Source organism: Macaca nemestrina, chromosome 5, assembly GCF_043159975.1.
Source record: "Macaca nemestrina isolate mMacNem1 chromosome 5, mMacNem.hap1, whole genome shotgun sequence".
NCBI lineage: Eukaryota > Metazoa > Chordata > Mammalia > Primates > Cercopithecidae > Macaca > Macaca nemestrina.
In genome coordinates this window covers 71,714,048-71,727,612 of record NC_092129.1, presented here as the reverse complement: position 1 = coordinate 71,727,612, position 13,565 = coordinate 71,714,048, and the positions used below count along the sequence as shown (strand labels likewise).

General features: G+C 37.8%; 1 protein-coding gene across 13 annotated transcripts in view; it reads left to right on the top strand.

Moving 5' to 3' along the window:
- LOC105489042 (spectrin repeat containing nuclear envelope protein 1) overlaps positions 1 to 13,565 on the top strand; it is a 536,331-nt gene that overhangs the window by 52,611 nt on the left and 470,155 nt on the right. The gene's annotated exons all lie outside the window — the stretch shown is intronic.

Below are 13,565 nucleotides of genomic sequence, written 5' to 3'. Positions count from 1 at the left end.
TGATCCGATTTTGTGACCTCTTTCTCTGTCTCTCTCTCTCTCTATATATCTCTCTCCGTTTCCCTCTCCATATTTGTTGAAACTTTGTGGCCAGGCACTACTGCAAGTGTATATTACATGTGTCATCTTCTTTAAATCTCACCAGAACCCTAAGGAAAACTTTAATTATTGTGCTCCTCAATTTAGCAGATGAGGATATTGAGGCACAAGTGTAGTAATTTGCCAAAGATCACAGAGCTAGTGAGTGCCAGAGCCAGGATTTGAAAGCAGGCAGTCTGGTTCCAGAGTTTCTGTTCACAACCCTCAGGCAATAATGCTTTCGTATACATTACCTCTAAATCCATCACAAAGATGCACACGGAAAGATGTTTTTCTCTTTCCTTGTATGGCTATGACTAGTTTTTAGGCAATGTTGAGTAGGATAAACATGTTTGTTAGGACTCCCCACCTCCAGTCCATCTTTGCTTCTTTACTGTCTGCCCAAGGCCCACACATGGTCTAATCCACCCACATCTGTTCTCAGGAAAAGAGCTGATAAATTCAATCAAGTAGAGGATCATATTACCAGTGAGGCATAGTGCTCTCTTCCAATGTCCCTTTTACAACAGCAGGGAACCATTGATCCAAGACTGACAGGTTCATCTGAGTCACTGCCAGCTTTCAGGGGATTGGAAGCTGACAGGGGGATTTGAGGTAGGAGAATTTCTGGAACCTGTAAAAGCAGACACAGCCTGTTTACCAGTCTCTGGAAGTAAGGCGTCTTCTGTTTCTCTAAGTTTTCTGATAAAGGTCCCACGCATTGAAATTGTTGTAATGAAACAGGCAACATTTATAGATTTCCTATTATTCTGCCCAATCCTCAAAGTAACCTTAGAAAGCTGGTGACACTCAAAATAATGCCACAAACTAAGGGTTATTTATTCCTTAAGGATGTCTTTGTTGTTCCTCTTTGTTGGAAATGCTATTACAGGCTATTTAATTGACTGCTAAGGATGCTCATTGCTACTGGGTCATCATTGCTTTAGTCTTTTCAGGGGACAGCACTAAAAATATGCATTTTTTTAAAGATACAAAATTGTGCAGTCATTTTCATATTTCCAACTCAAATTTAATAACTCCTATACGCTTAATCTAAACATACAGCACATCTTTAGAACAGGATTGGAACACCTACCATGTATTGGGAAGAGTCAGATGACCTACTGTAAAAAATAGTGACCTGTCATAAAACCTGACTTTCTGCCCTGATGTAGCAAACTTCCAGGTAAGACAGTCGGTTATGCTCTGTGGACCTGGATTTCTCCCTATGCAAAATAAGAGTGTCGAACATGATGATCCTTATATTCCCTCTCAGCTCTAACATTTTCTGTATCTATGAACACGGACTCCATAAATAGAATATGCATTTTTATCTGCCTAACAAGCATTTGTTGAAGGAGTGAATGAATGGACAACATGCTTAGAAACAACACTGTTACTAAATATTTATTTTTGGTGTTTTGTGATTAATAAACATTTGTTAAATGAGAAAAGAAATAGAAAGCTGGTGACACTGTTTTTATTCTCATAAATAAGGGAATGGGTCTCAGGACAGTGAGGTAATGATGCCCAACTAGTAACAACAGAGATGTCACTGCAAAGCCTGTCCTCCCAGGGAGACAGGGATGGGTTGGGGATGTGAGAAAGGGAAAGTTGCGATGGTCCTAAACACTCCTCCACCCTGAGTGACCTTCATTTTAGGATGTGACGCATGAAGCCAGGGCACACTAGAAGTCCCAACACACGGTGGTTCCTTAATGAGGGTCACTGATTTAGGATCTGAGTAACGGTAACTCAAAATGTGTGTTTAATGTATTCCCTTTGGTGCAAAGTAACTTTTATATTACTAAGTAGCAGCTTATGTATTGGTCTTTATCAACAAAATAATTATAAAATGTATAAGATTTATAATAGTTTGGAATCTCTCCACTCTAACAAAGTACCAACTTAATTCTAATAGCACATCATGATTTTGTTTGTATTCATAGCAAAACAATTACTAAATATAATAATCTGATGAAAAATTTGAAATATGATTGCAACTTTCTACAAAGTATTTAGAAATTATGAAATAAATTTATATTGTAGAATTATAAATTTTAGCAAATTTTGAAAAGGCCACAATATATATAAGTGGCCAGTATACTCTTTAACGAAGATGAAGTATTTTAAAAAAAGATGGAAGTAATGGAGACTGAAAACTCCAAAAAAGGGAAGGATGGAAGGTGGCTGATGATTGAAAAATAACCTATCAGATAGTTTTCACTGTTTGGGTAATGGGAACGCTAGAAGCCCAGTCTCCACCAGTACTCGATATTCTCTTGTGACAAACATGCAAATGTACTCCATGAATCTAAAATAAAATAAAGTTAGATATATATATGTGTGTGTGTGTATGTGTATGTGTGTAATGTGTGTGTGTGTATATACATATAAAAATTTGGCTTTTAAAATTTAACTTAGTGCGTGTACAGACTTATGCACACACATGTATACATACACATATTTGAATACTTTTGGGGGTGAGTGGGACTAGCTATTAGGTAAATACTGATATTGTCACTATAAGGAGGGATGTGAGAGACACTGTGAGAATATTTAAGACAAGGTGCTACAGATTTTGAGAGAAGGGAAAGAGAACTTTCGGATATGATGATATTGTGGAAGATCTTAACTTTCTTTGAACTAGGTGCTAAGGAGAATTTTTACCAGCTGCCACAGAAGAGCTGAAGGTATTCAGAGGGGCAGGCTAACTTGCAAAACTTCCCTCCGGGCAGGCAGCTGGAGGGAAGTCCAGGCTGTGTTTGGGAAGTGGGGGGTGGAAGGGGATATGATTTGGCAGAAGCAAGCTATATGTCATACAACTAGCTCTATGTGGGTTATTGGTGACATGACTAGGAAGTAGGTTGAGGCCAAATTGTAAAAAGTTTTGAGTACTAGGATATAGAGCAAAAGGGCTGCTAGGCACTGGTAACCCATTTTAAGGTGGCAAGGGAGTGATATTATCAGAGTCAAGCTCTGAAAAATTAATCTAGGGTACTCAAGAAGAGTGAATCGGATAGCAGAGACTGGAGTGGGGAAGACAAGAATAGATGCATCAGAATCAGCAGGGGGCATTTACAAAAATTCAAACCCTGGATCCCAGCACTGGTAATTTTGACTCATTGAGTCTGGAGTGACCCAGGTGTCTGCAATATTAACAAAAACCCCAAAGTATTCTTAGGCTGGTGGACCACTAGGTACCCTTTAAGAAACATCAAGGGAAAGTGATGAGGTGTTTGCACTAAAACTGGAAAGGGAGGTCTGAGGACAGGACAAGGAATGAAAGCAAAGGTGATGGATGAGATATTGGTGCAGGGAGGAGGCCATAAGGAGTGGGAAGTTGGTGTGCTTATGTCTGCTATAGTACTCACAGCCCAGTAACTGTGTGTTTACATGGTTATTTTCCTACTCTGAATTCTCTACATCATCCTTTTAGGATGCAGTGGCTACTCAGTAAATATTTGTAGAATGACATTATTCTTTGCACCCTCAGAGACTCCTGTGTACTTACTGGTGAGACTTCCGGTCTCTCTCCAGGAAACTGGGAGGTCATTTGATTTGAGGTACAGGCCGCAGGTTGTGGCTGATGGAAAAGCCCTCTCAATATTCCAGTCCCTGGTCCACCAGGGCATCCCCTCATACCTGTGCACATATAAGTCCTAGTCGATTCAGGCACATACATGGTTTAGCCTGCTGCACTTGGCCAGGAATTCAGAGAGCTGTCAGTGCTATGTGGAGGGCACTCTCAAGGAAGCAGGTCTTTGCACACATCAGTGGTTCCTGCGGCCTCCTTGGAAGACGTATTGTTCATTTTAACTAGCTCTGCTTAGGTAGGTTTTGCTAAAGTTTACAAAGTAGAGACTAACTGATCAGTGAAGAATGGAACACATTGTATAAGAAGCCAAGAGAAGAGCAACATTACAGGTATTAACAGATGTAGCCCAATGAGTGCCAAATACTCTTCCTGCAAATGTTTACATCTAAGTGTACATGTGTTGTGGTCATTTGTGGCTCTGTAACAAATTGCAAAACTCAGTAGCAAAAAACAATCACTTATATTATTCTCACACATTTTGAGCATCAGGAATTTTGGATAGGACTCAGTAGGAATGGCTTATCTCTGCTCCACAATGCCTGGGTCCTCAGCTAGAAGGCTTAAATACTGCTGGCTAATATGCAGAAGACTGAAACTGGACCCCTTCCTTTCACCATATATAAAAATCAACTCAAGATGGACCAAAGACTTAAAGGTAAAATCTGAAACTATAAAACTCTAGAAGAAAACCTAAGAAATACCACTGTAGACATAGGCCCTGCCAAAATTTCATGATGAAGATTCCAAAAGCAATTGCAACAAAATTGCAACAAAAAAAAACTGACAAGCAAGGCCTAATTAAACTAAAGAGCTTCTGCATAGCAAAAGAAACTATCAACTGAGTAAACAGACAACCTACAGAATGGGAGAAAATATTTGCAAACTATGTATCTGACAAAGATCTAATATCCAGAATCCATAAGGAACTTAAACAAATCAACTAGCAAAATAAATAAACAGCCCCATTGAAAAATGGGCACAGGACATGAACAGACATTTCTATAAGAAGACACACATGCGGACAAGTATATGAAAAAATGCTCGACATCACTCATCATCAGAAAAATGCAAATCAAAACCATAATGAGCTGCCATCTCACACCAGTTAGAATGGCTATTACTAGAAAGTCAAGAAATGAGAGATGCTGGTGAGGTTGTGGAGAGAAAGGGAACACCTATACATTTCTGGTGGGAATGTAAATTAGTTCAGCCACTGTGGAAAGCAGTTTGGAGATTTCTCCAAGAACTTAAAACAGAATTACCATTTGACACAGCAATCCCATTAGTGGGTATATACCCAAAGGAATATAAATTGTTCTGTCATAAAGACACATTCATGCAGATGTTCATTGCAGCACTATTCACAATGGCAAAGGCATGGAATCAGACCATCAGTGATGGACTGGGCAAAGAAAATGTGGTATATACACACCATGGAATAATACACAGCCATAACAGGAATGAAATCATGTCCTTTACAGCAACATGGATGGAGCTGGAGGCCATTACCCTAAGCGAATTAACAAGGGAACAGAGAAACAAATACCACATGTTCTTACCTGTAAGTGGGAGCTAAACATTGAGTACATATGGACACAAAGAAGGGAATAACAGACACCGGGGTCTACTTGAGGGTAGAGGATGGGAGGAGGGTAAGGATTGAAAAACTACCTATTGAGTACTATGCTTATTACCTGGGTGACAAAATAATCTGTATACTAAACCCCCAATACATGCAGTTTACCCATATAACAAACCTGTGCATGTACCCCCTGAACCTAAAATAAAAGTTGGAAAGAAAAAACAAAAGTGACGCAGTAAGAAAGGAAAAGAAAATGCTGGTGGCTGGAATCTTATGAAAGCTCTCTTCTTATATCTGGCAGTTGATTCTGGCCTGTGGCTGAGACTTTAGCTGGAACATCTGCCACGTGGCCTCTGCCTGTGGCCTGGGTATTCTCACAACATAGTAGCTGAGATCCAAAGGCAGGTGACTCAAGAGAAAGAGCCAGACAGAACTTTTTGCCTTTAAGACCTAGTCTCAGAAGTCACACAGTCTCACTTCTTACATATCCTACTTGTCACGGTAGCCCCAATAGCTCTCCCAACTTCAAGGGGAAGGAAAAAAGTTTCTACCTCTTAATGGGGTAGTAACAAGGTTCTGGAAGAGCATGTAAGACCAGAAATATTACTGTTGTCATCTTTGGAAAATGCAATCTTCTGCAATATGACTTAAGAAAAGAAATACTCTCAGTTACTAAATTTAAACCAATGGAGACTGTTTTGCGAGAAGTAGTAAGTAAAATATCGTTATCTTTACTATAGATTTGCATTTCTTGGTTATAGGCATATGAAGTCAAATCTCTTCTGAAATAAATTAGAATATTAAATTAATATCTGTTTCCAAAGACTTGATGGATTTTGAAATAAATAACCTGGAAACAAAAGATGGCTCTTTTTTTTTTTTTTTTTGAGACGGAGTCTCGCGCTGTCACCCAGGCTGGAGTGCAGTGGCCGGATCTCAGCTCACTGCAAGCTCCGCCTCCCGGGTTCACGCCATTCTCCTGCCTCCGCCTCCCGAGTAGCTGGGACTACAGGCGTCCGCCACCTCGGCCGGCTAGTTTTTTGTATTTTTTAGTAGAGACGGGGTTTCACCGTGTTAACCAGGATGGTCTCGATCTCCTGACCTCGTGATCCGCCCATCTCGGCCTCCCAAAGTGCTGGGATTACAGGCTTGAGCCACCGCGCCCGGCCCCAAAAGATGGCTCTTACTGTTAAAAAAAAAAGTTAATGAAATAAACGGAGAAGTGACAGTAATATAAAATGTTATTAGATAAATTCATAAAAGAGATGTATGCATAGTAATCAGAGGTCAAATTCTTAATTATGAAAGTTAACAGGAAAACAGAATTATAGACTTTATAGGGTTAAGAAGCCTTAAAAAATTTCAAAAGGAAATCTTGAAATCAAAGTTAGATACTGGAAATTAAAGAAGATGAAGGGTTTTTGTTTTTGTTTTTTTATTTTGTTTTTTGAGATGGAGTCTCACTCTGCTGCCCAGGCCGTAGTGCAGTGGCACAGTCGCTGCTCACTGCAACCTCCGCCTCCCATGTTCAAGTGATTCTCCTGCTTCAGCTTCCAAGTAGCTGGGATTTACAGGCACATGCCACCACGCCCGGCTAATTTTTGTATTTTTTTGTGGAAACGGGGTGTCACCATGTTGGCCAGGCTGGTCTTGAATACCTGACCTCAAGTGATCCGCCCACCTCAGCTTCCCAAAGTGCTGAGATTACAGGCATGAGCTACCACACCAGGCCAAGAATATGAAATTTTGATATGATATTGTGGTAATGAAAGCTGTTAACATTGGGGGAGACTGGATGAAGGTGTACATGGGATCTTCCTTTGTATTTCCATGTAACTTCCTGTGAATCTGTAAATATTTCATAATTTAAAAACTTTTTAAAAAGTGAAAAAAATATAGTTTCAGATTTCATGAATTTAACAAAAAAAAAAGTTTACAATTGTTTCACTGCCTATTGTAGCAAAAAAACCCTATTTTTGCTATCTAGATTTATATATTTAGTAGAAAGAATGACACTTTATGCATATACTCTGACAATCACAAAAACACTGCATCATATCACAGAATATACAGGGAAAAATACAGGATGTAGAGTAGATGTGGAGTTTGTTATTCCAAGAAACATTTGTTTCTGGTTGTTACTTTCTAAGTAAGGCCTGTCGGATACTATAAGCATTTTGCAAGTAGGCAAGGTATAGTATAACAAGTAAATTATTTTGTTGACATATTGTTCACAAATCTAAATTAAAACAAACAAACCAGAAAACTCAAGCTGGTAATAATGGGGAGTTGTGATACAGTCTAAGTGAATGTAGGCCTTCACTTCAACTCCCGTCTGGAAAATCACCAGAGTTTAGAAGCATTTTCATAGTTAGAGAATTTTTTTTGTTGTTGAGACGGAGTCTCGCTGTGTCGCCCAGGCTGGAGTGCAGTGGCGCGATCTCGGCTCACTGCAAGCTCCGCCTCCCGGGTTCACGTCCTTCTCCTGCCTCAGCCTCCCCAGTAGCTGGGACTACAGGCGCCCGCCACCATGCCCGGCTAGTTTTTTTGTTTTTAGTAGAGACGGGGTTTCACTGTGTTAGCCAGGATGATCTGGATTTCCTGACCTCGTGATCCGCCTGCCTTGGCCTCCCAAAGTGCTGGGATTACAGGCGTGATACACAGCGCCTGGCCGAGAATATTTTTATGATTTAAAATGAAGTAATGATGTCATTTTTTAGACTCAGTTGTTTTCATGGGTGTTGGTGAGTTCTTGCAAAGTGGCAATTGTGTTCATATTTCTGCCTAAAACCATGGGCCCTAGGTTAGCAGTGTGACTTCTTTAAAGCCCTGCATTAATTATGTTTCTAATAAAATTCTTTCTATTGTTGAGCCACTTGCAATAGCAAGTTTTATTCTTTGTCAAGAACAAAAACACTTTATTAGCTCCAGTGATTATAGCCTTCCTATCTGAAGCTCGAATTAATTTAAAGAAATAACAAAAAATGCCTTCTTAACATATGAACAATTTTGATTGACAATAAAAGCTGGCATTTTATATGTGTATGTGTCCCTCAAGTTATTTTTAAATTACTAAAAATGCTGTTTGCTTTAGACCCCAATCTGTTTGCCATGTATCTTTTGTTAGTGCTTAATCATGAAGTCAAATTGTGTCTCCATTTCCTGTTTGCTTTGAGGGAGATCTACTCTTCTTTAATCTAATCGGACTAAATGTGATTGCATTCAGGGAAGCACAAATTCAAAGTTGGATTTTTCCACTAATTCTTGACAGCCAGGTTTAGAGGAGTGTAAAATAATTTTCCCACTTCCTGTAGCTAATTTTAATAGGAAGGTGAAGAATCTGGCTATCTGTCCTTATACCTGCTGTGATTCAAAACATGACAAGGTTTTGAAAGCCTTTGCTCTGTGTGTCCCTATGTCACTTGGAAAATACCTGTATCTTTTTGGGGTAGCCTGCATCCCATAGTAGTTAATTCTTTAGTTATTTACCTCTGAGAGATATAATAAGGTAGGCCTTAGAAGTTAATTTGGTGGCAAAAGGAGGTTTAGAGAGGAAAACACACCAAATTGCATACGATTTGTCATAAAGAAACTTGAGTACGATGTACTCTTGGAAACTGAGTGACTGGAAGAAAAACCTAGCACTGTCTAAATACATGGGAGTGCTGCAAACTGCGTAGCAGGACTCAAAAACCAAGACTCTGCTATGTGCTAGTATTTCTGCTGTAAATGCCTACTAATTTGTTATTCCCAATCTGTAGTTGGACCTTGAACACTGGCTCACGCAAAGCAAGTTTTATTGATTTTGTTTCTATCCTATAGATACAGAATGTGAATGCATACCAATAACTGCACAAAGCAAGCAGCTAATGCGGATTAGATTTAACATTAGCAAAGAAAGATGAGTTGATATATATATATATATATATATATATATATATATATATATATATTATATATTTTAAAACCACAGCAGGAACAATTTAATAGCTGACTGAATTGCTACCAGAAAGACATGCACAGGCATGTTTGCTGATTAGCCAAGGTCCACTTTGTTCTTATTTGGCAGATTATGCAATAGCCGTTTCCCAGAACATTACTAATAATGCTGCAAGAATTATAAGGGAAAGTTTGTTTACACTGAATATTTTAAAAGAGATTACAGTCACATCAAGTTGCTAAGATAGAAAGTAATAATAATAATAACATGTAGCATGCATTAAACGCCTATTACATTCCAGGCACTGTGCTATGTGTTTTGCATATACATTGTTCATTTAGCTTTCAAGCAACCCTGTGAGGTAGCTGTTAATAATTTCCTCATTACAGAGATGATGAAACTGATGTTCTGATAGGCTGAGAAACTTGTTCAAGGTTGCACAGCTAGTGAGCTGTGGCAAACCTAGGCTGTTCTGACTCTAAAGATCATGTTTATGTTGACACCACAATCTTAAAATGGAACAACATCCTATTGGATTACTGAACTGTAGTGAAATGCAATATAACTTCTCTTTTTAATGTTTTAAGCAGTTTGCATAATTAAATTATTGAACAAATATTTTAAGATTCTAAAGCTATGGTTTTTGAACTCCAGTTCGGATAAGAATGACATGAGGAGTGTGTTCCAATGCAGACCTCTAAGCCTTGTCTCAGAGAATCTCAGAGCATCTGATGCAGAACCCAGGAAGCTCCATCTCTAATGAGCATTGCATTCTGATGTCATTGGTCCATGAAACACATTTTGACAGATACAAATCTAGAGGCATGTAGTTCAGGCCAGACCACTAAATAAAAGCTTCTTTCAGAATTGGTCTGCTCAATGCAGTATGATATTACGAAAAACTTTATCAGGTGTTGCTCCTTGAAATAGTCCTTTAGGACATTTATTCCCAGGTTGAAGACCACCATCCTATACCATGGGAGTTAGAGAAAACCTCATCAGCTGTGCACGCCACCGTCATGTGTCATTCAGGGATGGGATTATAGCTAAGATAGAAGAGTTCTTACATTTCATGTTTTGATATATTCATTCACATTATTTTTCTTAAGAAAGCATAATTCCAAAGGTTATTCTCTTAAAGTAAGTACTTCCATGGTGGCTTAAAGAATCTAAAGCCACAGAAATAAAAAGCAAAACAAAATTAAAAACAATCAGACAAAACAAAAACAAACAAACAAACAGAAAACAGCTAAGAGTGAACTGAAGTTTCAAGAGTCCTGTTGTATAAGGATTTGACTGAATGGTGCCTGTCCCAAGAATCTGAAAGTGTTAGTGTGCCTGGAAAAAACAGAAGTTAGATTACACATGGGGGCAAATTACTTTGATTACCTTAGATACTTCAAATACCTTAATGCTTTCACACAAACATATAAAGTGTATATCCTTCAAGGGGGGTTTTCCATGGTTGAGAAACAACTATGGTATTTACTTAGCACCTATTATACTCATATCCTTTCCTTCCCTCAAAGCTTCATTTAGTACAATTAATGAGATAAGATTTGGATTGATTACCAGACTGCTTAAACTTAATCAACCAACAAAGACTGAAAAGCATCATAAAAGAAGTAAGAGCAAGAGGAGGAAGGGCTCCCAGTCCTTGTTGTTCAATTACAGCAATTAACTGTCAGGTTCAGAAAGGAAAGGCAAGTACAAGAGCAAAGAGGAGGTAACTACACAGGGCTGAGCTTGGAGATGCCTTTGCGGAGGTGCAGACACATTTCTGAGGCAACTCTCCAGATCTCATCTATGAAAACAACCTATATATAAAAAACATATTATATAATATATTTTATATATTATATATAACATATTACATATTATATATAGTATATATTATATAACATGTTATATATATATTATATATAATGTTATATATAATATATAACATATTTGTATAATGTTATATATAATATATAACATATATTTATAAAATATGTTATATATAATATATAACATTTTATATATCATATATAATATTATATATATATTTCCTCTCTAAACCTACTCCTTTTGCCACCAAATTCTAAGGCCTGCCTTGTTATATCTGTCATATATATCTATATATATCCCATTATATATTCCATGACTATAGATTTGGCCCATTTTCTCCATTCTTACCCCATTATGAGGCTCAAACCATAGTTACAGTCTGGGACTTCATGTAATTTGTTTTTGAGAATCTATAACTCATAAAGAGATGACTCAGAGCTTGGTCAAACATCTCTAATGTTTTTGCTTCCCCCCACTCCCACAACCTGTAAAGTTAAAATATGTTCTGTGGTTCCAACAGGTGAAGCAGAGCTTTGATGCTATTATGCTATATCTAAAAATGAACCTGTTTTGTTTCTTAGTCATAGAAGTTTAGTGTATATGATACATACCCTTTTAGGATAGGTAGATGCTATTGTTAGTTAGTTTTATCATTTTCTTCATTTTCTTCAAAGTTTTAAAAAATAATTAACCTAATTCTTGAACACATGAGTTAGAGTGTCAAGGTAACAGACTTTTATAGGGAAATCCGCAGAAAAGTTTTAATTTATGACAGTCCCAATACTACATTCTTGACATTTCTTGAAGAGAGGTTCTAAATCTTCTTGAACATTTTTTACTGTTTTCAAAATTAGAGAATGGTAAGTTGGGGTCATCTGAGGGAAGAAGAGTTGTGAGCAATGGAATTTCAACCTGCTTTTTAATCACTTCTCTTCAGTTCCTCTCAGTTGAAAACGTCAGCCTCCTCTATAGAGACCTCAAGTAGGTACTGCCCAGAGGGGAGTCTCCACCTCTAAGTACCTCACCCTTAGAAAAGTAATCCTTTCTCTTTCTTCACCCTTAATTTTTCATTGCTGGAGGATATTCAAGTAGGTGTTATCTAATTCGAGCAGTTGACAATGAGGTGTGAATGTCAAATAGACATGCCCTTCCCAGAAGGTGTTTACATTCCTAAAATGTTTATTAGACCAAACGCAACTCCTTCTTTCAGAATTTGTGGCTGATTTGCTTTTGTATGCTCTGTGGGCTTTTCCTGCCTTCCCTCATAAACCAAATGACCTGGAAAACAAACCAATATACATCATTCACACACAACACCCATGAACAAATACCAGGAAATAACTTTTATTCCATAGCTTTTGGCATTACACCAATTCATTCCCCTTACCTCTGCTCTCTCTCCTTCTTAAGTTACTCTTCATCCCTAGCAAAAGTTGAGTTGCCCTTCAGGAAAGACTTTTTCTGTAATGAATCTTTCCAACTGCAGAGGAAGGAGCTTTTGAGTATCCGGCAATGATGCGTATTATTACTGACATTCTGGTTTTGTGACATTGGGTGGGTCATAGACTCTGGACCTGTTTCCTAATCCATAAAAAGTGCTCTTATTCTAGAAATCTATTATTCTGGGAGTTCCCTTATTCTGTTTATTGGCATTGAAGCTCTTCCAATCCAAACAATTTCTCCCATAAGGCACAGGAAATGAGCACTTTTACAAAAAGCAAGACATTTAGGACTGAAATGAGTTGTTCTAACAGCTAATTAGATTGCTCTGCATTTTGGATACACATAATTAATGGACCCCGCCTTTAAGACCAATAGTGAGAAGAACTGAATTGGCAAAATGGACAAAAATAGAACATACTTTGGTTTGTAGAAGTTTGAATTTTGGTAAGATGGTAGTAAGATTACCTCCATTGTTACACTTCATTACAGGAAAATGCTAAGTATTATGTTATGCAATGATAATAGAAATATCACTCAGACACCTCAAAAGTGTCATTAAAGATGTAGCCATTATACAAAAATATATTGATTTCTACTTACCTTTTCAAATGCTTCAGGCAAAAGGCCAGTCCAAGATTGCGATGATAACGCTGCCTCAACACCTACCCCTTCCTTAATTCAGGAAGTGACTAGAGTTTTGTCATTGTAATTGCAAATATGATAATTTCCTGGGAAGGAAATGTTTAAAAATTGTGATGATGCACAAACTAGCATTGAAAAAGTTTAAAAATGCATTGAAAATAACAAGTTAGTTGCATATAGCAAGTAAATAGAAAATGATTACAAACTAAATTTAGTTACATGTTACTCTTTCCTTTTTAAATTATTTAAGAAAATACACTAAAATGTGGATCTTTTTCTCTGCCAGGGAGAATGCCTCTTCTGTCACGGTAATTGACCCAATACAAATACAGCCATAATAAAACAATTTTGTTTCCTGAGACCCATTCTCTTTCTCTCTTTGTGGGTACTTTACAGTCATGGATTTTGGGTTAAATCACACCATTTTATTAGTGACAGGAAGGTAATTTGCA